The sequence below is a fragment of the Hibiscus syriacus genome, unplaced genomic scaffold (genome assembly GCF_006381635.1).
Source record: "Hibiscus syriacus cultivar Baekdansim isolate YM2019G1 unplaced genomic scaffold, ASM638163v2 tig00110904_pilon, whole genome shotgun sequence".
Taxonomy (NCBI): Eukaryota; Viridiplantae; Streptophyta; class Magnoliopsida; order Malvales; family Malvaceae; genus Hibiscus; species Hibiscus syriacus.
The window spans coordinates 2,814,996-2,839,120 of NW_024062907.1; the positions used below are offsets into that span (position 1 = coordinate 2,814,996).

At 31.0% G+C, this 24,125-nt stretch overlaps 1 long non-coding RNA gene across 1 annotated transcript; it reads right to left on the bottom strand.

Moving 5' to 3' along the window:
* Positions 1-6,898: 6,898 nt before the first annotated feature.
* LOC120146283 lies at positions 6,899-23,008 on the bottom strand. Its single transcript, XR_005518202.1, has 3 exons — positions 22,936-23,008; positions 22,793-22,806; positions 6,899-6,920 (listed from the first exon to the last, which is right to left on the bottom strand). It is a non-coding gene; the product is annotated as an uncharacterized LOC120146283 (long non-coding RNA).
* Between the last annotated feature and the right edge of the window lie 1,117 nt (positions 23,009-24,125).

Genomic DNA, 24,125 nt, shown 5'->3' on the forward strand with positions numbered 1-24,125 from the left:
TAAAACATGCAAATTTTCAGTTTAGTATAATATATGATTCAGTCTCATTTAAAATTGGTAAATTTATCATGACATTTAATTCGATCTAATTCAAAACTTTTAAACTTCTAGTTTATCATAACTTACTATTAAAGCTTATAAGCATCTAGTTTATCAGAACATGTGATTTAGTCTCATTCAAAATTTGTAGACTCATCATAACGTGTGGTTCAATCTAATCCAAAATTTTTAAACTTTCGATTTATCATAACATACGATTCAATCTCATTCAAAAACTTGTAAACTTTCAATTTACCATAACATGCGATTCAATCTCATTCAAAACTTGCAAAATTCTAATTTACCACAACATGTGATTCAGGCTCATTCATACAAACTTGTAAACTTTTGGTTTGCCATAACATAGGATTCAATCTCATTCAAAACTTATAAACTTTTAATTTACCATAATATGTAAACGAAGTAAGATAAATATATGAATATGTAGAAAAAAAAGATATAGAATCTATCAAGAAGTAGTATAGGATATAGTTTTTTGAGATTGTGGTGTATTGACATGGTTGAAAATATGATCTTCAATATAAATAAAGTATTGCTTCTGAGTATGTAGTGTTAATAAAGTGTTATGAAATAAAAAGAATGAAATAATAAGAAAAGAAGAAGAGATATTAGAATGATATTATAATGAAGAGAGATATAAATTGTATATATTTAGGTAATGATTAAACCAAAATTAAGTAAAAAAGAAGATAATTTTCTTTTTACCTAAGGGCGTTAGTGGTCCTCGTTTCGATGTTTTGGGAAGTGGGGCCGGCGAAGTTGAAGAAGGGATGAAATTGAAAACGACAAAACGTTTGAGGAAAATAGCAAAAGCGAGAGAGTGACGTAATACGTTGAGTAAAGAGTAATCGAAACCGTTGATTCTCTCTTTTCTTTTCTAATATGTAAAGAAAAAGATTATTGTTTGAGAAGTGTTTTAAGAACCTAAAATACAGAGTTGGGTAAGTTAAAGTCTTACTTTCATTCATGGCGCGTGGGTCTATCCCAATATTATCCTTTTTTGTTTTCTTTAATGATTCAAACAAAGTTTCTTTCTTCAAATACAACTTCACACACTATATTATCAATTATGTAGTTTAAAACGTTCTTTAAATTCGAAAATTTTTCTTATTTGTTATTAGGACAAACAATACATTATTTATATCAAAAATTTTCTAGATTATTTGTTATTTTGAATTTAGGTTTAAGGTTATTTTTCTCATTGTAATAGACCCAATTTATCATTTCCGTCCGTGTTGTATTTTTGCATTAATTTAACTCTCAAAGTTACTCAATCGCATCATTTTATATTATTCTCCTAACTTAAAACCCTAAATTATAAAGTTTTAATTAATATTTAGGATTTAGGGTTTAAAGGTAACGAGAATATGGTTTAGGATTTAGGGTTTTAAGTTAGGGGAAGGTATAATCTTTTATGATAGATAAGTGCACAAATTAGGAATTTTAAATTTGTTTTCATATTACTTGACAAATATTTTGGGATAATATAGTGGTGCATTTTTTATTTTTTCAAATAACGTGAATGTTATAGTGTCAATCGAAAGTTTTGTGGATAACATGACATATTCGAAAAACACGCAAAAGACACGAGGTCCTCAACGAAAGACCCACATAAGACATGAAGTCTTCCCGCATTAGCTACTGTGCTTATCTTCTTCGTTCTTCCCAGCTCCATCAATGATGCTCGTTAGTTCCCTCGCCTCTCACTCCAACAACGGCTCAGATAAGTTTACTCTCGGTCAATTCAAGGACACTAACAACGTCACCACTATTTTTGCATTGGAGGTTAAGAAGACATCGTGTCTTTCGTGTGTCTTCATGAAGACACCAAATGATCCTTGCGTCTTCTCAATTAACTGTAAAAATTATCATACTTATAAAAGAAAAAGTTCATCCTTATTTAGAGAATCCTTTTTCCACTTAATTATTTAGGTGATTTTTAATTTTTCATAAAATTTTAATAGTTATCATTAATGTTGAATTTCAAATTCAAATATAAATCTACCGGTAAGTGGTTTTAGTTAATGAAAACAAAGGACAGTGGTAATAGAAATATAGTTGGTAAAGAGACATCAAAGTTGTATGAAGAGAGAACCACCAAGGTGTCTATAACTGGAAATTCAACTATTCTTAACTATAGCGTAGTGGTCGTTACACAACGCGCATTGTGGGAGCGTGGGCCCATCCTCAGTTATAGACGTTATAATATGGTTTGTGTGGGCCTTTGTTACTCTCGAAAAGCTCAAAATATTGTTGTTCGTTACTATGCTATACATTTTTTAATTTTCAATCTTCATTTGATAATTTATTATAGTTATTATTATTTAATTTAATTGATTATTAGAATATTAAATGTAATTCAAACATATTTAAATAAATTATTTTAATTTAAAAATTAAAATTAAAATTTTCTTTTTAAATTTAAGCATTATAATTTATATAAAAATATTGTTTTCTCTCAAAATAATTATTCTCTTTGAAAAGTCACGGTAGTGAAAAACTATTAGATGACACCGAATCACTACGTCATCCGTAATCCAAATCAATAATTATTTTTCATCTCATTTTTTTCAAGGTGAATCTTCACCTTAGTTGTACGTATAAATAAAGAATAAACAATTATTTAGAAGTTATTTTAAAATTTGTAGCTCTCATATATAATGTAATAATCCGATATCATTAAATAATTTCTCACTCGCTAATAAGTTTTTTTAAGTAAAACCTAAAATTTGATTTTTGCCTTTTTTAAATAAAATTATGATTATCGAATAAGTATTGTTTACTAATTTATTGCCAGAAGATAATAAAAATTGTTGATGAGGAATTATTATCATGATTTGAATAATATCAATAATAGTAAAAAACTAAATTTCAAATTGAATATAACAAATATGAAAATCATATTATAATTGACCTTTTGAAAATCTTGTTCCCCATGTATGAGACTGGAATCCCAATTTCCATTTTTACCCTCCATCTTTCTCAGATGACAAGATTGTCATTTCATTTCATATTTCACCGATTATTATTATTATTTGCAGAATTTGACAACACGCATTTCAGGCTTACATTGCATGATAGAAACATAGATTTTCTTTATGTAAAATGTGTGTGTATATATATATATTTACAAAAAGTAAGAAATTTATTTTCACTAGAAAAATAACATGGCTCTTAGGTAGTTTTGAGTAAAAGTCAGTGGCAGATCCGTCAAAACGACCACAAGCATTAACCGGGAATGATATCGAGCTTATTATATTAAGCAAATAGATCCGCTTGGACGGATATTCCTGAACTCTGCCGTTGTTTGCAATCTTTTTCTCAACAAAAAATAAAACTTTCCCCCATAAAATCTCACCATTTCTTAACCTTTCTTCAGCCTTCTCTCTCTCTCTCTCTCTCTTTATTTCCCTTCAAAGATTACACCTTTTCTGAACCGAATGGCGTTTTCTGGACCTTCAAGGAAACCTTGTTTCATTGAAGAAGATGATGGATTGGCTTCCCTTGCAGCTATGGAACCAAACGGGTGTTTTTCAACACCCTTTTGTTTCTCAAGGAGGAGCAGTTTAAGGAACCTCTCTTCTTCTTCTTCTAGTTTAGTTTCTTCTCGATGGCAGATTTGAAGATCGTCAGCCCCATTTTTTGGATGCTTGTTTCCTCTGTAAGAAAACTCTTAGGGGTAACAAAGACATCTTCATGTACAGGTCAGTCCTTTTATTCCATCTTCATATTTTTTTTAAGTCGCAATGTTTTTTCGATTGAAAGATCAGTAGAGAGACGCAATGAATTATGTTGCAGAGGGGACACGCCTTTCTGCAGTGAAGAGAGCAGGCAAGAACAAATCGACATGGATGAAGCCACGGAAAAGAATAGGAACCTCTGTTCATCGATGAAATCTTTGAGAAAGAAAGATCAAAGGAAATCTGAAGAAAAGAAAGATCAAAGGAAATCTGAAGATTACCCCTTCCGAACAGGCACTGTTGCAGTTGCCTGAATCACCTAGCAAAGGAAATAAAACAACATATACATGAATAATTAGCTAAGGAAAATGGAGATCCATGAAGAAGAAAAGAAGGCTCTCTTGAGGGTTTTTTTATGGGTTCTTTTTTATCCCCTTTTATCCTTCAAGAAAACAATATATACTAAGATTTTAACTTTGAATGTGTGGTTCTGTATAAGAGACGTTTTTTTTTCTCGACAACTACTGATGTATACATGAAGAGAAATGGTGAGAAGAGTGGTTTTTTAGGCTCTTCTTAGTATATTTCTGTACTAATTTCCCCTTGTATGGTAATGTGAATGGACCTTAGTAAAGATGTTGCCCTTGTGTTACTTCACTTGTTTAACATTCTCATTAAAAGAGTGAAAAGAAGGAAGAAAAAGTGCATTTTTTTTTGTATTCTGGTGAAATGCTTTTGCTTACGACTTGAGAATTCTTGTTTTCTTTTTGACTAAAATTGCATTAGAAATGTGAGCCCAACTTTGGGAGATTATGCCGTGAGGCTGTTAAAATAAGGCTAAACATGGCGTGATTGGTTAAGTAGGCAGTTAAAATAAAATTAATGGTATGATTGGTTAAATAGGTGATCTGTTAAAAATGTTACCGGAAATGTTATATGTTTTCGCCAGAAATATTATTTGTGTTGGTAATAATAATAGTAATAATCGGGAATGTTATCGTCGTATGTAAAATGTGCTAAAAATATTGACTTTAATATAATCGGTTAATTACTGAAAACATTATCAACCATAATAACATATAGGTAGCTCTTATGTAACGTAATAGGTAGCGTCTTTTTAAAATTGATGGGGCCTTAAAAATCCGACAATAACAAAATCGGTTAATTACTTGATTTGTTATTAATATTATCAACATATTAGGTAGCGCCTAAAATGTTATCAAAGTTTAAGCTGATGGAGCCTTAGAAATCTAACGATAACAAAATAATTTAATTACTGAAAATATTATCAACCATAATAACATAACAAATAGTGCTTATTTAATGTAATCTGTAGCAAATGTTTAAAGTTAATGGAGCCTTAGAAATCCTATGATAACAAAATAGGTTAATTACTTGGTTTGTTATCAGTATTATCAACATATTAGGTAGCGTCTAAAATATTACCAAAGTTTAAGTTGATGGAGCCTTAAAAATCACACGATAAAAAATTAGGTTAATTACTGAACATATTATCAACCATAATAACATAACAAATAATGCTTATTTAATGTAATAGGCATCGTCTGTTTAAAGTTGATGGGGCCTTAGAAATCCGACGATAACAAAATAGGTTAATTACTTGATTTGTTATCAGTATTATCAACATATTACCGTGAATATTGCTAATTTACCTATTACTTTAAAGTAATAGTTTTCGAAATTATAAGAATGAATACTTATATGACAATATAGATACTTGTACATTTACACCTATTTTCATTATACCAAGAAAAGTTTACCGTGTACATTGTTAATTTACCTATAACTTTAAAGTAATAGGTTTCGAAATTCTATTTATCGATACTTTATACATGTGTATCGATACTTGATGTTTACACCTATTATCATTATACCGATTGACTTTTACAATTTTCATTGTAAATTAACATATTACTTTAAAGTAATAGGTTTCTAAATTATAAATATAAAAAAATTTATATATTTGTATCGATACATTTTGCGTGCAAATTGTTTGAGAAGCATACTGGAAAAAAGTATCGATACCTATATTAAACGTATCGATACTTTATGTTTACGACTATTACCTTTAAATTGGTATATTTTTACCATTTACATCGTAAATTTACCTATTACTTTAAAGTAATCGGTTTCAAAATTCCGAGTATCGATACATTTTGAGTTCAAATTATCTGAGATGCACACTGAACTAAAAGTATCGATACCTATATATAAAGTATCGATACTTGGTATATATGCCTATGATCATTATACCGGTAAACTTTTACCCTTTACATTGTTAATTTACCTATTACTTTATAGTAATAGGTTTCGGAATTAAAAGTATCGATACTTTGTACATGTGTATCGATACTTTTTGCGTGCAAATTGTTTGAGAAACATAGTGGAATAAAAGTACCAATACCTATAAAAAAGTATCGATACGTTATATTTACACCTGTTATCATTAAACAAGTAGATTTTTATCGTATAAAATGTAAATTTACCTATTACTTTAAAGTAATAGGTTTCAAAATTCTGAGTATATCGATACTTTTTGCGTGCAAATTGTTTGAGATGTATACTGGAATTAAAGTATCGATACCGATATAACAAAGTATTGATACGATGTGTTTAAGCTATTATCATTATACCGTTATACTTTTACCGTTTACATTATAAATTTACCTATTACTTCTACAATGCACTTTATATATGGGTTATCAGAATGTTAAATTTACACATAAAGACCTCTACAATGCACTTCAAAGAGGTAAAGCAAAGAAAATCATCAATGGGGATGTCAATGCACTAATTGCTTACTTCAAACCGGTACTTGGAGTATCGATACTTGGAATTTTGAAACCTATTACTTTAAAGTAATAGGTAAATTAACAATGTAAACAAATAAGTCTATTCTTCCTCAGAATTCCTCCATCCAAAGACACAACACCATGTTTTATGAAACTACGAGCCCTTTCCATATGTTCCACTTGAACCTTACCAAAACGTCTATAGAATAGAGTCTCCTGCAAGTCGTGGACGAAATTAGTTCTGTAATTGGGATTATCCAGGTTAATCATGTTGATTGAATAACCAATAAAACCCGGAGGCAGTGTCCAAATGGTAAGCTAGAAATTTGTAAGACAAGCTTTCTTTGAGGGTCATTGAACTCAACCCCTCCTGTAATACCCCAAATATCAGTTCAGTGACCATAATTAAAGGATTTAAAATTTTGGTAGGTTAAATTGAGTAAATTTAAAAGTATAAGGAATGATTTAGAAAATTGTGTTTAAGACTAATTATTAAGAATGAAAGAATGAAATGACATTATGGTCCTTTAGAGGTAAGGTTTCCTCAAGTTGGTTTTTCCTTTTGTTTATGGGTTAGTTTTGAAACCTTAAGTGATATAGAGGCTTAAGGAAAGTTCAAGGGTGATTAAAACTAAGAGATAAGTGATTTCATTGAGATTTAAGAAAATGAGTTTTTAAATGATTTGATGAAATATGACCAGTTATTGAAGTTTAAAAGTATATTTGACTTGCCAAATAAGTAAATAAGAGATTTGGAGCCTTAGAAGTGATTAAAAACATGTTTGGAAAATTGGTGTGATTTTAGTTTTGAGAATTCTTTGGAGATTTGAGATGTTATGGGAAGATTTATGGAGGTAAGTTAGTTGGGTTAAGTGATGATGACTTTAATGGTTTGGTTGGAGATAAAAGTAAGATACTTAGGCGAAATTTGGGTAAAAATCGAAGTGAAATAAGTAAAATATGGGTAAGGGTATCGGTACTAGAAGAACATTACCGATACTATAGGGTTAAATTTGAGAAAAGAGGATGAACACGATGATACTTATGCAAGTAGTATCGATACTGATGTGGGGGTATCGATACCAAGAGGACGATATCGATACTGTAATTAAAAAATGGATTCCAGAATGCAAAAATGGTATCAATACTGAAGAGAGTATCGATACCGTAGTATATAAGTATCGATACCATAGGAGGGGTACTGATACTATTCAGACTAGAATTTTAAGTTAGTATGAATTTTAATAGAATTCAAAAATAATAGTACTTTTAAATATTTTTATTTTGTATAAATGTTAGATTGTATACTAACATTTGTAATGTATGTGTAATTATGGATGCTTGTGTAGATCGTAATCAAGCTCCTGAGTCAAGCTGAAAAAGGGCAAGGATAAAGTTCTCGAGTAGTTGGACATCATTAAGGCATAATAATGAGACATACCAGGTGAGTATATTTATTATACTTATATGAGATGAGGATGACTTGCGATGAGTCAACCTCGAATGCTTTGATAAAAATATGTTTTACAATATTTCGATATGTTTTCAAAATGTTTATGGAAATGATATTACAAATAAATTTAGAGTATGAACTACTCTAAAATGAATAGATGAACTTTTATGTTGTTTTAATGGTTATCGATGTTTCAGAAATAAATGTTTAATATGCGAATTTTACTTAAAATCCCATTGTATGTGCATTGAGAGTCATAGGTGCATTTTGACATAAATTGTATATAATGGTTACCGATCGATTTTGTGTAATGCATAATGGTGCATTTTCGTATCAGTACTTTATGTATTTTCGGCATTAGATGTGCAACCATGGTATTCATAATGAGTTTTTGAATTACCATTTCGACATACAATTATGTATAAAAGTTATCGATCGATTTTGTTTAATGCATAAAAGTGCATTTTCGTATCAATACTATATGTACTTTCGACACTATGTGTGCATTCATTGAGTTCATCATGAGTTTGTGAATTTCCATTTCGGCACGTAGGTGCAACGCATGTACCTAGCATTCTCATTTGACATAAATTGGGCAAATAAAGAAAAAATAAATAAATATATATATATATATATATATATATTGATTGATAGGTATGTTAGGCATACTAAACGTAGTTTCACAGGTTATGTGAATGAACCTTGGTTTGCCAAGCCAATTTAAGTATTAATATGATTCATACGAACTAAAATCGTATTTTGATATTTTAAGATATATTCATGTTTAGGTTACACCTCATTTGTACTGTTATGCCTCACTAAGTAAGTACATAGCTTGTGTTGGTTTCACGCGTAGATAATAGTGAATACTAGTGGAGTAAGGAGTGCAGGGAATATCATCAATCAAAGGTTACCTCATTAGTAACTGTAGGACAATTATGTCTACTTTTGATAATTAGATGGCATGTATTGGACTTATGAAAATGTAATACCCCAAATAGTAGGTCAGTGACTAATTTGAAAGGAAATTAAAAATTTGGAGGACTAAATTGAATAAAAGGTAAAGTATAAGAAATGACTTAAGTAAGACCAATGTGTAAGAGATAAATTAATGAAAGGACATTTTGGTCTTCATAAGTGAAATGAATTAAAACCCATTTAAATTCTAGGGATTTAAGAAAAAGGGGAAAGAAAGTCAAAGAAACTATCTCTTCCTTTTATTTTTCTTTCCTGTGGGTTTTGCTATCCCCTATAGCTCCAAAGATAAACTTTAATTAATCAATTTTTCCTTTTTATTATGGGTAGTTATTGTAACCTTAAGTGATATATAAGCTTAAGTACAGGTTATATAGGATTAAAACTATGAGATGGAAGAAATAATAGAGAATTAAAAAAATGGATTTTGAAAAGATATGTTAATATAGGAGAGTTTATTGATGTTTATTAGTAGTTTTGACTTGTCAAAGAGGTAAATGAAAGATTGGAAGCATTGGATGAGTTTAAAAACAAGTTAGAAAATGTAGTGTGATTCTTAGAATCCAATGTTACTGAAGGATGCTAGATGTTTTAAGTAGCTAAATGAAGGAAAGTTAGTATGAATAAGTAGAGAAGAGTTAAATAGTGTTTAGGGTAAACATAAGGAAATTTGACCAAATTTGAGTATATTTCGGGCTGAAAATGGAAAATTTAGGTGATGGTATCGATACTGATAGAACAGTACCGATACTCTAGGCTAAAATGGGATGAATAACTTAGTATCGATATTGACGTAATCAATATCGATACCGAAGGCGGTATCGATACCATGAGGAAGGTATCAATATCATTAAAAACAGAATGCAAAAATGGTACCGTTATCGTAATAGAGTATCGGTACCATAATATAGTAGTATCGATACCAGTGTAAGGGTATCGATACTATTGAGCCTGAAATGTAGAGATAAGATAAGATTGTTATAGAAAATATAATAATATGTACTTTTGAGTATTGTTTAAGCATAATTGTTAGGAAATATATTAACAATTAATATTATACATGTCTTTGTTGGATGCTTGAGTAGATCGAAATCAAGCTTCTGAGTTAAGTAAAATAAAAGACAAATATAAAGTAGCTGAGTAATCATAATTGTGTTTTGAATATAATAGCGAGGAAAGCTACGTGAGTGAACTTAATTGTGCAACTATATGCTATAATAGTTATAGATGTATGATTGCTTAATATATGTGTGTGGTGATTACCAAATAGGCACTAAGTGTGTAATTCACGGTTCATCATATGTTGATGAATAGCCGTTTTGGCACTAAGTATGCAATTCATGGAATTCATCATATGTTAATGAATAACCATTTCGACACTAAGTGTGCAATTCACGGAATTCATCATATGTTAATGAATAATCATTTCGACACTAAGTGTGTAATTCACGGAATTCATCATATGTTGATGAATAACCGTTTTGGCACTAAGTATGTAATTCACGAAATTCATCATATGTTGATGAATAACAGTTTAGGCACTAAGTATGCAATTCACGGAATTCATCGTATGTTGATGAATAACCGTTTCAACACTAAGTGTGCAATTCATGGAATTCATCTTTTGTTGATGAATAACCGTTTCGAAACTAAGTGTTCCATTCATGGAATTCATCGTATGTTGATGAATAACCGTTTCGGCACTAAGTGTGCAATTCACGGAATTCATCATATGTTGATGAATAACTGTTTTGACACTAAGTGTGTAATTCACATAATTCATCATATGTTGATGAATAACCGTACAGGCACGAAGTGTGCAAATCCATGGAATTCATCATGAGTTGAAGAACTACCGTATAAGCACTACTTGTGCATCTTAATAAATGAACATGAATAGAGAGTTGGTAAATTACCATATTAGCACAAAGGGTGCAAATGTATAAGATTTATAATAAATTAAAAAGAGTTAATTTCCGTATTTGTAGTGGGTATGCAACCCACGTAAATTATAATAAGTTTGCGAATTACTGTATTGGCACTACGTGTTCAAAATATAGAATTTATAATGAATTGGAAGAGTTAAGTGATATTAAGAATAATTATTAGAGTATAAATAGTTTTTAAATAAAAGATTAATGGCCTAGCTATGCATTTAACAAAAAGGTGTCAATTATGAAGTTAGATGAAGGGCTAAGTGCCTTTGAGGCCTAGCTGTGTATTTGAAAGAAAGTTGTCAATTATGCCAGTTAGATGAAAGGCTAAATGCCTTTGAGTAAAAGACTAGATGTATGACAATGTCTAACGTTGTATAAAAGGCATCAAAGGATGCAATAAATGAAATGCATAATAGTGTATAAAAGGGCATGAAAGGATGCCATAAATGAAATGTATAATAGCGTATAAAAGGGCATGAAAGGATGCCATAAATAAAATGTATAATAGCCTTAAAAGGGCATGAAAGGATGCCATAAATGAAATGTATAATAGCATATAAAAAAGCATGAAAGGATGCCATAAATGAAATATATAATAGCGTATAAAAGAGCATGAAAGGGTGCCATAAATAAAAAGCATATGGGTGCATTATTGGCATGAAAGAATGCCATAAATGAAAATGCATAATGGTGCACTATAAGATGAATGGATGCTCTCAATGAAAATAAAGAATAATGAATAAAGAGATAAATGGAAAAAGAAAAATATAAAGAAAGATAGGTATGCTAGACATACTGAAAGTAATTAAGATAATTGGGAATGGAATACAATTTAATCGAGGAGGATTGTAGGATCCTTAAAGAATATACGATTTAGTACGAATTAAATAAATATGACATACTTATGTATACATAAAGATATTTTTACAATATTATGTCTCACTATGTAGATACTTAACGTGTGTTGCTTCCACGCGTAGGAAAAATAAGATACAAATCAAATAAGGAGTGCAACAATATCAACAGATATCATCAATTATGATTGACTCGTCAATAACTATAGGACAATCTGGTTTGTTTTGGAAAAATTTAGTTGGTATTTAATTAAAGTATGAAAAATGCTTTGAATGTTATTTAAGTAGAACCTCTTATCATATTTCAATTAATGTTTTGCTTTATATTAAAAATGTTATGTTTTAAGAAAATATGGAAATAAAATTTTACGGGTTTCTAAAAGAGGAAATATTTTAAAATTGACGTGACATCTGTATTTTGTGTACGAAAAGGTATACGGGATATGGATGTTACATTTATTGGTATCAGAGTTACATGTTTAGTCAATTCTCGGCCGAATCGAATGTATTTTAATGTAAAAAGGATTACATACCATTAAGATTGTCAAAGTTACTTATATGGTATCAATTAGAGGGTGATTGACGTCACTCCTTATTAACTTGAGTGTTATTCTTAAGTGTGTCCTAATAGATGTCGGAAACTAAGGACAAAGGTAAGAAAGTAGATGATAGTAAAAAGAAAGTTGAGATCAAAATCGACCCAAGAGAATTCGGCATGATTTTAGTATCATGCCGTAAAAGGGTAGAAGCTACTAGCGATTTTCCTCCATTCTGTGGAAGGAATGCCCCAATGTTTAACGATGATTCTTCATTTGAGGAATCTATTAAAAAGTTTGAATGGTTTACAAGAGAAGTTAAATAGGATGAGGATCCAGGGGAGATTTTTGAATATAGTGATGATTCCGAGATTTCTTTATGTAAGCTTAATTAGTTGAGAAATATTTAAGTAAAGCATTAAATTGTTCAAAGTGTTGTTAATTTAAGGAAGAAGAAAGGAGTAAGCGGTAAATACATTGACCGCTAAAAGCCTATAGAAAGATGAATTATTAGTGGATCAAGTGATTATGAGTTTGTTTAAGAGTAAATTTGGTTACTAGTGTAATTTTTGCATTAACTGCTATGAGGTTATTGTTACAAAGTTGTCAAGCATTATTATTTAATAATGTGGATAATTAGACTTTCATAGTCGAGAGAAAAAATGTTTCAATTACTCGAGAATATTTTAAAAGATCTAGAAGGTTACACGAATTTTCTCAAGAAGGAAAATAAAGATTTTAAAATAAAATTATTCTATTTAACTTAATCTCGAGTGAGATGATAGCAGTAAACCCTAGTGGGTCATGGTGCAAAGATGAGTTGGACATGTAGTAAACAATTGATAAAAATTTCAGGGGCTATGTTCCCATTGAACCTGATGAAATTATCATTTGATGAGTTAAAATCATATTGAATATAAGTTGTGTGTCTCTAGAGACGATTATTTTAGAAAGATGCAGAGGTTATGAAAATTATAGTTTTTAGTGAGAAAGTAAAATCATCGCTCAAGGTGATATTGATAATGACTGTGAAGAAAATGATGTCAGATATATATATATATATATATATATATAACTTTTATGGTTAATGTGATAGATACTAAAATAATTAAAGTAGAATTGTTTGATAATTTCACAAAAAATTGGGAATTTATATATGTCTTTTTAGGTAAATTTATTGAGTTACCTCCATATCGAAAGGTGGAATTTAAGGTTAATAGTTATTAAGGTATTGTACATGTTTCTATGATTTAGTATTAAATGACTTAAGTGAGTCAAGAGAATTAGAGACTCAATTACAAGAGTTGATTGATCAAAGTTTTATCAACTCGAGTATTTCATCTTGGGAGGTATGTGTGTTATTAGCGAAAAGAAAGATAAATCTATGTGGATATAAATAGCTTTTGATAGTTAAATAAGATTCTTCGAGAGAAGAACTTGTTTGCCAAACTATTCAAATGTGAAACTTTGGTTAGCAGATATGGTTTTCTTTGACCATGTTATTTCGGCATAAGGTATAAGAGTAGATCTTAAGAAAAACTCATGTTGTAGTAAATTTGAAACCCCAAAGAATGATTATGAAGTTGGATTTCTTTGGGGCTTTCTGTTTACTATTGAAGGTTAGTGAAAAACTTTTCGACGTTAGCTTTGCTGCTAACCAAGTTGTAAGGAAATATATGTCTTTTTGTAGAACAAAAAAGGGTCAAGAGAGTTTTGAAATGCTAAAGAGGATTGAAACAGAGATATCAATGTTTATACAACTCGAGTTGGGTAAAGATTATGTAGTTTTTACTAATGCATCTATAAATGGTTTAGGAAGTATTGCGGTTTGGATTGAGTTCAAGAATTTTTGAACCTTAATAGATTTTATCGGTTAGCTTTTGTCTCCTGAAATGGACAAGACCTATAATGTTTTAATGTGTCATTGCTTATTAACGACCAATCAAATCCATTGCATGTCCTCACTTTGGGAAATAGAGATTTGATTAAAATTGAATTATGAAAAATAACCAATACAGATTTGGACTAGAGAAATACAGAAACCACGTAACAAAATGATTTCTCTAGTTGAAGTATTGTGGTAAATGCATAAAGTCTTTAAATTCGAGGATGAATTTTCTTAAGGGAAGAATTGTAATACCCAAATAGTAGGTCAGTGACTAATTTGAAAGGAAATTAAATTTTGGAGGACTAAATTGAATAAAAGGTAAAGTATAAGAAATGACTTAAGTAAGACCAATGCGTAAGATATAGATTAATGAAAGGGCATTTTGGTCTTTTTAAAAAAATAAAAAAAAACCATTTAAATTCTAGGGATTTAAGAAAAAGGGAAAAGAAAGTCAAAGAAGCTATCTCTTCCTCTTATTCTTCTTTCTCGTGGGGTTTTCTCTCTCCCCCGTAGCTCCAAAGGTAAACTTTAATTAATCAGTTTTTCCTTTTTTATTATGGGTAGTTCTTGTAACCTTAAGTGATATATAAACTTAAGGAAAGGTTATATAGGATTAAAACTATGAGATGAAAGAAATAATAGAGAATTAAGAAAATGGGTTATGAAATGATATGTTAAGATAAGAGTGTTTATTGATGTTTATTAGTAGTTTTGACTTGTCAAAGAGGTAAATGAAAGATTGGAAGCATTGGATGAGTTTAAAAACAAGTTAGAAAATGTAGTGTGATTCTTAGAATCCAATGATCTTGAAGGATACTAGATGTTTTAAGTAGCTAAATAAAGAAACGTTAGTATGAATAAGTAGAGAAGAGTTAAATAGAGTTGTTGAGGGTAAACATGAGGAAATTTGACCAAATTTGAGTATGTTTCAGGCTGAAAAATGGAAAATCTGGGTGATGGTATCAGTACTAATAGAATAGTACCGATACTCTAGACTATAATGGGATGAATCAGCTGAATAGTATCGATATTGATGCAATCAGTATCGATACGAAAGGAGGGGTATTGATACTATGAGGAAGGTATCAATACCTTTAAAAAAATGCAAAAATAGTATCGATACCATAATAGAGTATCAGTTCCATAGTATAGTAGTATCGATGCCAAGGTAAGGGTATTGATACTATTGAGCCAGAAATGTGGAGATAAGCTATGATTGTTATAGAAAATATAATAATATGTACTCTTGAGTAATGTTTAAGTATAATTTTTAGGAAATATACTAACAATTAATATCATACATGTCTTTTTTGGATTCTTGAGTTGATCGAAATCAAGCTTCCGAGTCAAGTAAAACAAAAGGTAAAGATAAAGTAGCTGAGTAGTCAGAATTGCGTTTTGAATATAATAGCCAGGCAAGCCAGGTTAGTGCACTTAATTGTGTAACTATATGTTATAATAGTTATAGATGTATGATTGGTTAATATATGTGTGTGGTGATTACCAAATAGGCACTAAGTGTGTAATTCACGGAATTCATCATATGTTTATGAATAACCCTTTCGGAACTAAGTGTGAAATTCACGGAATTCATCATATGTTGATGAATAACCGTTTCGGCACTAAGTGTGCAATTCATGTAATTCATCATATGTTGATGAATAACCGTTTTGGCACAAGTGTGCAATTCACAGAATTCATCATATGTTGATGAATAACCATTTCGACACTAAGTGTGCAATTCATGGAATTCATCATATGTTGATGAATAACGATTTCGGCACTAAGTGTGCAATTCACTGAATTTATCATATGTTGATGAATAACTATTTCAACACTAAGTGTGCAATTCACGAAATTCATCATATGTTGATGAATAACCATTTTGGCACTAAGTATGCAATTCACGGAATTCATCATATGTTGATGAATAACCATTTCGGCACTAAGTGTGCAATTCAAGGAATTTATCATATGTTGATGAATAACCGTACATGCACTAAGCGTGCAAATCCACAAAATTCATCATGAGTTGATGAGATACGGTATAGGCACTACATGTTCATCTTAATAAATGAACATGAATAGAAAGTTGGTAAATTACGATATCAGTACTAAGGGTGCAAATGTAGAAGATTTCTAATAAATTAAAAAGAGTTAATTTATGTATTTGTAGTGGGTTGCACCCACGTAAATTATAATAAGTTTGTGAATTACCGTATTTGCACTATGTGTGCAAACTATAGAATTTATAATGAATTGGAATAGTTAAGTGATGTTATGATTAATTATTAGAGTAAAAATAGTTCAAAAAAAAAGATTAATGGCCTAGCTGTGCATTTGACAGAAAGGTATCAATTATGCCACTAAGATGAAAGGCTAAGTTCCTTTGTGACCTATATGTGCATTTGACAGAAATGCGTCAACTATGCTAGTTAGATGAAAGGCTAAATGCCTTTGAGTAAAAGACTAGATGTATGACAATGTATAACATTATATAAAAGGCATGAAAGGATGCAATAAATGAAATGTATAATAGTGTATAAAGGGCATGAAAGGATACCATAAATAAAATGTATAATAGCGTATAAAAGGGCATAAAAGAATGCCATAAATGAAATGTATAATAGCGTATAAAAGGGAATGAAAGGATGTCATAAATGAAATGTATAATAGCGTATAAAAGATCATGAAAGGATGCCATAAATAAAATGTATAATAGCATATAAAAGGCATGAAATGATGCCATAAATAAAATGCATATTGGTGTATTTTTAGCATGAAAGAATACCATAAATGAAAATGCGTAATGATGTATTACAAGTATGAATGGATGATCTCAATGAAAATAAAGAATAATGACTAAATAGATAAATGAAAAAAGAAAAATATAAATAAAAATAGGTATGTTAGGTATACTGAAAGTAATTAAGATAATTGGGAATGGAAAGCGATTTAACTGAGGAGGATTATAGGATCCTTAAAGAATATATGATTTAGTACGAGTTATATAAATATGACATACTTATGTATACATAGAGATTTCTTTACAATATTATGTCTCACTAAGTAAATACTTAACGTGTGTTGCTTCTATGCATAGGCAAAAGAAGAGACAAATCAAATAAGGAGTGCAACATTAGCAAATGATATCATCAATTAAGATTGACTCGTTAGTAACTATAGAACAATCTAGATTGTTTTGGAAAAATTATTTGGCATGTAATTAAAGTATGAAAAATGCTCTGAATTGTATTTAACTAGAAGCTCTTATCATATTTCAATTAGTATTTTGCTTTATATTAAAAATGTTATGTTTTAAGAACAAGTACATCAGTGAGCAGTTTAAACGGGCGATGCTGCTGAAGTTTCTTAATCTGAAATAAGGTGATCGAGCAGTACATGAGTACAAGACTGAGTACAACAAACTGAGTCATTTTGCTACTGAGGTAGTTCCCAATGATGAAGCTCGACGTGATTGGTTCATCGAGGGTTTAAAGCCTAAGTTGAAAGAGATAATGTTGGCTTTAAACTTGCCTAGACTGTAAGAAGTTATAAATAAAGTTAAGGCCATTGAAAGATCTGAAGAGGAGACTTTAGTAGTGGAGCAAGGTATGTAGACGGGAAAAAGATTTGGAACATCTTCAACTTTCTATCATGCTAAGAGAGGTAAGGGTTCGAGTTCCCGATACAATAATATAGATAGTTTTGCTGTAGCTACACAGAAAAATAAGCAATCACAGTCTTTTGCTGCTAGCTCAGGTAGATCATATGGAGAAAGAACTACTCCATGTAACACTTGTGGCAAATTTCACCATGCAGTGTGGTGAAACTGGTCATTATACTCAAAATTGTCCTAAGAAATTCGGGGATAATTGAGTGCAAACTGAGAGATCAGTAGAAGCATCAAATAGAAACAAAGAAAGTGGTAGATCCAGAGGACAATCTGAGACAATCCCGCAACCCAAGACTCGTGGAGTAGCTAGAATTTATAATATTAAGACTAATGAAGATCATGATGACCCGGAGATTTTAACAGGTACATTCCATCTTTTCGATGAGCCTGTGTTTGTTTTGGTTAACCCTTGTTCTACACACTCTTATATTAGTACAAAGTTGGTTAGAGTTAGAGGAATTCAAGCTATAGTGGATTGGCAACCCCCAAAGAATATTTATGAAGTTTAAAGTTTCTTGGGGCTTGCTAGTTATTATAGATGGTTTATGAAGAACTTTCAATGTTAGCTTCACCGCTAACTAAGTTGTTACATAAATATATGCCTTTTGTTTGGTCAGAGAAATGCCAAGAAAGTTTTGAAATGCTAAAAAAGAATAGTAACAGAGGCACCAATGCTTGTACAACCTGAGTCTAGTAAAGACTATGTAGTTTTTAGTGATGCATCTCATAACGGATTGGGATGTGTGCTTATGCAAGAAGGAAAAGTTGTGGCATATGCCTCGAGACAGTTGAAGACTCAAGAGAGAAATTACCCGACACATGACTTGGAATTGGCAGCGGTCGTGTTTGCTTTGAAGATTTGGCGTCATTATTTGTACGGTGAGCGATGCCATATTTATATAGATCATAAGAGTCTAAAGTATTTGTTGACTAAAAAAGAACTGAATTTGAGGCAAAGAAGATGGATCGAGCTTTTAAAAGATTATGATGTGACCATCAATTATCATCCAGGGAAAGCTAATGTGGTAGCTGATGCACTTAGCCGAAAGACTTTTGCAACTTTACGGGCTTTAAATGCACATATATCCTTAAAAGAGGATGGCGCCTTAAAATCTGAACTTAAGTTAAAGCCGATGCTCTTGGATTGGATAAAATACCTACAAGGACAAGATGAAAAATGTTTGACAAGAATTGTACAAATAGAAAAATGTGAGGCCAAAGACTTCGAAATTGGGACTGATGGATGTCTATATTATCGTGGAAAACTTTGCATTCTAGATAATGAAGAACTGAAGAAATATATTCATCCGAGGCACATTATAGTCCTTTGGTAATGCATCCAGGTTGGAATAAGATGTATCAGGATATAAAGAGTCGTTATTGGTGGCCTGGCATGAAAATAGTTGTATTAGAATTTGTTGCAAAAAGCCTAACATGTCAGCAAGTGAAAGCTGAACACCAAGTGCCTTCTGGATTGCTACAATCGATATCCATACATAAGTGGAAGTGGGAACTAGTAACAATGGATTTTTTTTCAGGGCTACCGTTGACACCCAATAAAAAGGACTCAATATGGGTAATTGTGGATAGATTGACCAAGACAGCTCATTTCATTCCAGTTCGGGTAGATTACGCGATGGATAAATATGTTGAGTTATATATAAAAGAGATAGTTCGGCTACATGGAATACTGATTTCGATAGTATCCGATCGAGATCCCAGGTTTACTTCAAGATATTGGAAGTCTTTGCACGAGGCATTGGGTACTCGATTGAATTTCAGCACATCTTTTCATCCGTAAACAGATGGACAATCATAGCGAACTATTCAGATATTTGAGGATATGCTAAGGGCATGCATGATTGAATTCAAAGGAACATGGGAAAGATATTTTTCCTTTAGCAGAATTTACTTATAATAACATTTACCAATCGAGTAATAAGATGGATCTGTATGAAGCCTTGTATGGGAGGACCATTAAATTGGTTTGAGCTAAAAGATCGAGACCTAGTTGGCCTGAATTTAATGAAAGAAATGGAAGATAAAGTGAAAGTTATCCAAGATAACCTTAAGATAGCTTCCGATCGACAAAAGTCCTATATTGATATAAAGAGAAAAGAGATTGAATATCAAGTGGGAGATAAGGTATTTTTGAAAGTATCACCTTGGAAGAAAGTATTACGTTTTGGGCTAAAAAGAAAGCTGAGTCTGAGATTTATTAGACCTTATGTGATTTTAAAAAGGGTCGGATCAGTAGCTTATTAGTTAGCTTTGCCTCCTGATATGAACAAGATCATAATGTTTTTCACGTGTCGATTCTCAAGAAGTACCGATCAGATCCATCACATATCATCACACTAGAGGAAATAGAGATCCAATTAGATTTGAATTACGAAGAAAAACCCATGCGGATCTTGGCTCAAGAAAAAAACTGCGTAACAAGAAGATTCCTCTAGTTAAAATACTTTGGAAAAATCATAAAGTCGAGAAGCAACTTGGGAAAGAGAGGAGGACATGAGGAAGTAGTTTTAACACCTCTTCGCATCAGGTACATCTTAAAATTCGAGGACAAATTTTATTAAGGGGGAGAATTATAATACCCCAAATATCAGGTCAGTGACTATAGTTAAAGGATTTAAAATTTTGGTGGGTTAAATTGAGTAAATTGAAAAGTATAAGGAATGATTTAGAAAAATGTGTTTAAGACTAATTATTAAAAATGGAAGAATAGAAGGTTATTATGGTCCTTTAGAGGGAAACAAATTTAATATTCATTTGTATTAAGAATATTTAAGTGGGGAATAGAGGAAATAAGAGGATAAGTCTGAAAGTGGTTCTTCAAGTTGGTTTTTCCTTTTGTTTATGGGTTGGTTTTGAAACCTTAAGTGATATAGAGGCTTAAGGAAAGTTCAAGGATGATTAAAATTAAGAGATAAGTTATTTAATTGAGATTTAAGAAAATGATTTTTTAAATGATTTGATGAAATATGGTCACTTATTGAAGTTTAAAAGTATATTTGACTTGCCAAAGAACTAAACAAGAGATTTGGAGCCTTAGAAGTGACTAAAACCGTGTTTGAAAAATTGGTGTGAATTTTAGTTTTGAGAGTTTTTTTGGAGATTTGAGATGTTATGAGAAGATTTATAGAGGTAAGTTAGTTGGGTTAAGTGACGATGACTTTAATGGTATGGTTGGAGATAAAACTAAGAGATTTAGGTAAAATTTGGGTAAAAATCAAAGTGAAATAAGTAAAATATGGGTAAGGGTATTGGTACTGGAAGAATAATACCGATACTATAGGGTTAAATTTGAGGAAAGAGGATGAACACGATGAACAGTATCGATACTTATGCAAGTAATATCGATACTGATGTAGGGGTATCGATACCAAGAGGACGATTTTGATACTTTAATTGAAAAATGGATTCCAGAATTCAAAAATGGTATCGATACTGAAAAGAGTATCGATACTATAGGAGGGGTACCGATACTATTCAGAGTGGAATTTTAAGTTATTATGAATTTTAATAGAATTCTAAAATAATAGTACTTTTAAGTATTATTATTTTGTATAAATGATAGAAAATATTCTAACATTTGTAATGCATGTGTAATTATGGATGCTTGTGTAGATCGTAATCAAGCTCCTGAGTCAAGCCAGAAAAAGGCAAGGATACAATTGCCGATTAGTTGAACATCATTAAGGCATAATAGGAGGCATACCAGGTGAGTACATTTATTATACTTATATGAGATGAGGATAACTTACGATGAGTCAACCTCGAATGCTTTGATAAAAGTATGTTTTACAATATTTCAATATATTTCTAAAATGTTTATGGAAATGATATTATGAATAAATTTAGAGCATGACTGCTCTAAAATGAATAGATGAACTTTTATGTTGTTTTAATGGTTATCGATGCTTCAGAAATAAATGTTTAATCTACGAATTTGACTTAAAGGCCCATTGTATATACATTGAGAGTCATAGGTGCATTTTGTCATAAATTGTATATAATGGTTATCGATCGATTTTGCGTAATGTATAATGGTACATTTTTGTATCAGTACTTTGTGTACTTTTGGCACTAGATGTGCAACCATGGTATTAATAATTAGTTTGTGAATTACCATTTTGACATACAATTATGTATAAAAGTTATCGATCGATTTTGTTTAATGTATAACAGTGCATTTTCGTATCAGTATTATATGTACTTTCGACACTATGTGTGCATTCATGGAGTTCATAATGAGTTTATGAATTTCCATTTCGACACTTATGTGCAACGCATGTACCTTGCATTCTCATTTGAAATACATTGGGCAAATAAAGAAAAAAATAAATATATATGTACTGATTGATATGTATGCTGGGCATACTAAATCTAGTTTCGCAGCTTATCTGAATAAACCTTGGTTTGCCAAGCCAATTTAAGTATTAATATGATTCATACGATTTAAACTCGTTTCTTGATATTTTAAGATATATTCATGTTTAGGTTACACCTCATTTGTATTGTTATGCCTCACTAAGTAAATACTTAGCGTGTGTTGGTTTCACGCGTAGGTAATAGCAAAGACTAGCGGAGTAAGGAGTGCAGTGAATATCATCAATCAAAGGTTGCCTCATCAGTAACTGTAGGACAATTATGTATACTTTTGATATTTAGATGGAATGTATGAGACTTATGAAAATGCTCTGGAATGTATTTGGCTTATGATTTTTGTAATATGTTATAACTTTAAGATTATTTTAACTACTTTATGTTAACGAACGTTTTATTATTATTATATTAAATTTTTTTGCTTTTAGAAACAAAATTTTATGGATTTATAAATAAATAAATGTTTTAAAAGTCATGTGACACCTGTGACTTATGTACAGAAACGTATACAAGAAATGGGTGTTATACCTCCCAGGTAAGGACTGCATGATTGAACATTACATAGAATAGTTGTATTCAGTTCTTGAAGATTTGTTATTCAATGTATATAAGAATAGTTGTAATGATCTTCGTTAACATTTCGAAACCAATAAGTATCATGCATGAATTACCTTATATCCTCGAGGCAAACAACAAGAAATCTGCCACTTAAAGATTTACCAAGAGCGGTAGCTTCTGTATAAAGACTGAACCTAGAATAAACTTCGTCCTTATGCCCATATAGCTCAAGATAACCTATTGAAGGATAGGATTTGCACATAACTGCGAGCATTTGATCTTCACCAAAGTATGGGTTTCCCCGGACATCTTTGTTGCAGGATTTTATCTGAGTACTTGGGGGAAGATCAAATGCTCACGGTTGTGTGCAAATCCTATCATTCAGCAGGTTCTCTTGAACATTATGGGCATAATGGTGAAGTTGATTCTAGGTTCGGTCTTCATGCAGAAGCTACCGCTCTTGGTAAAGCTTTAAATGGAAGATTTCTTGTTATTTACCTCGAGGATATAAGGTACTGCATGCATGATACTTATTGGTTTTGAAACGTTAATGGAGATTATTACAACTATTCTTATATACATTGAAGAACAAATCTTCAAGAATTGAATACAACTATTCTATGTAATATTCAATCATGCATCCTTACCTGGGAGGGGTTGAGTTCAATTGTAACACCCATAACCTGTATACGCGAACCAATACGAGTTACAGATGCCACATTAGAAATTTAACATTTCTTTATTTAAACTGAACAAAATTTTGTTTCATTCAAACATCTCTAGTTTCATAACTTGAACAATTATTATAAAATAGTTATTTAGAGAAAAATCATAATATTTATTCATACTATTAATTATATTTAATACTAACTATATTAAGAAATTGCAGACATTTCATTCTCGTATACATGCCAGCTAAGACTTTTACAACATAATAGGATGTCATGATTGTTACCTGTAAATATTTCCTTGGTGATTGATGCCAAGCTAAGCTCCTTACTCCTTTTCTTCCCTTTTTCCTACGCGTGAAAATCATCACACGCTAAGTATACACTAAGTGAAACAATCATATGAATATTTAAAGCAATGCAACATGTAATTTAAAGGAATTACAATATTCAATGCAATATGATCACTTTACCTGCATACCATTCATGTTACTATAAATTAACATGATATAACTGGGTATAAAGTTTCTTACCAATATACTTATCATTTATCCCATAAGGTTGTAAGCTTATTTTCCAATTTATCATTTATTAACCAATAGACCATGGCCCAATTTAAACCCTGAGGACCCTGG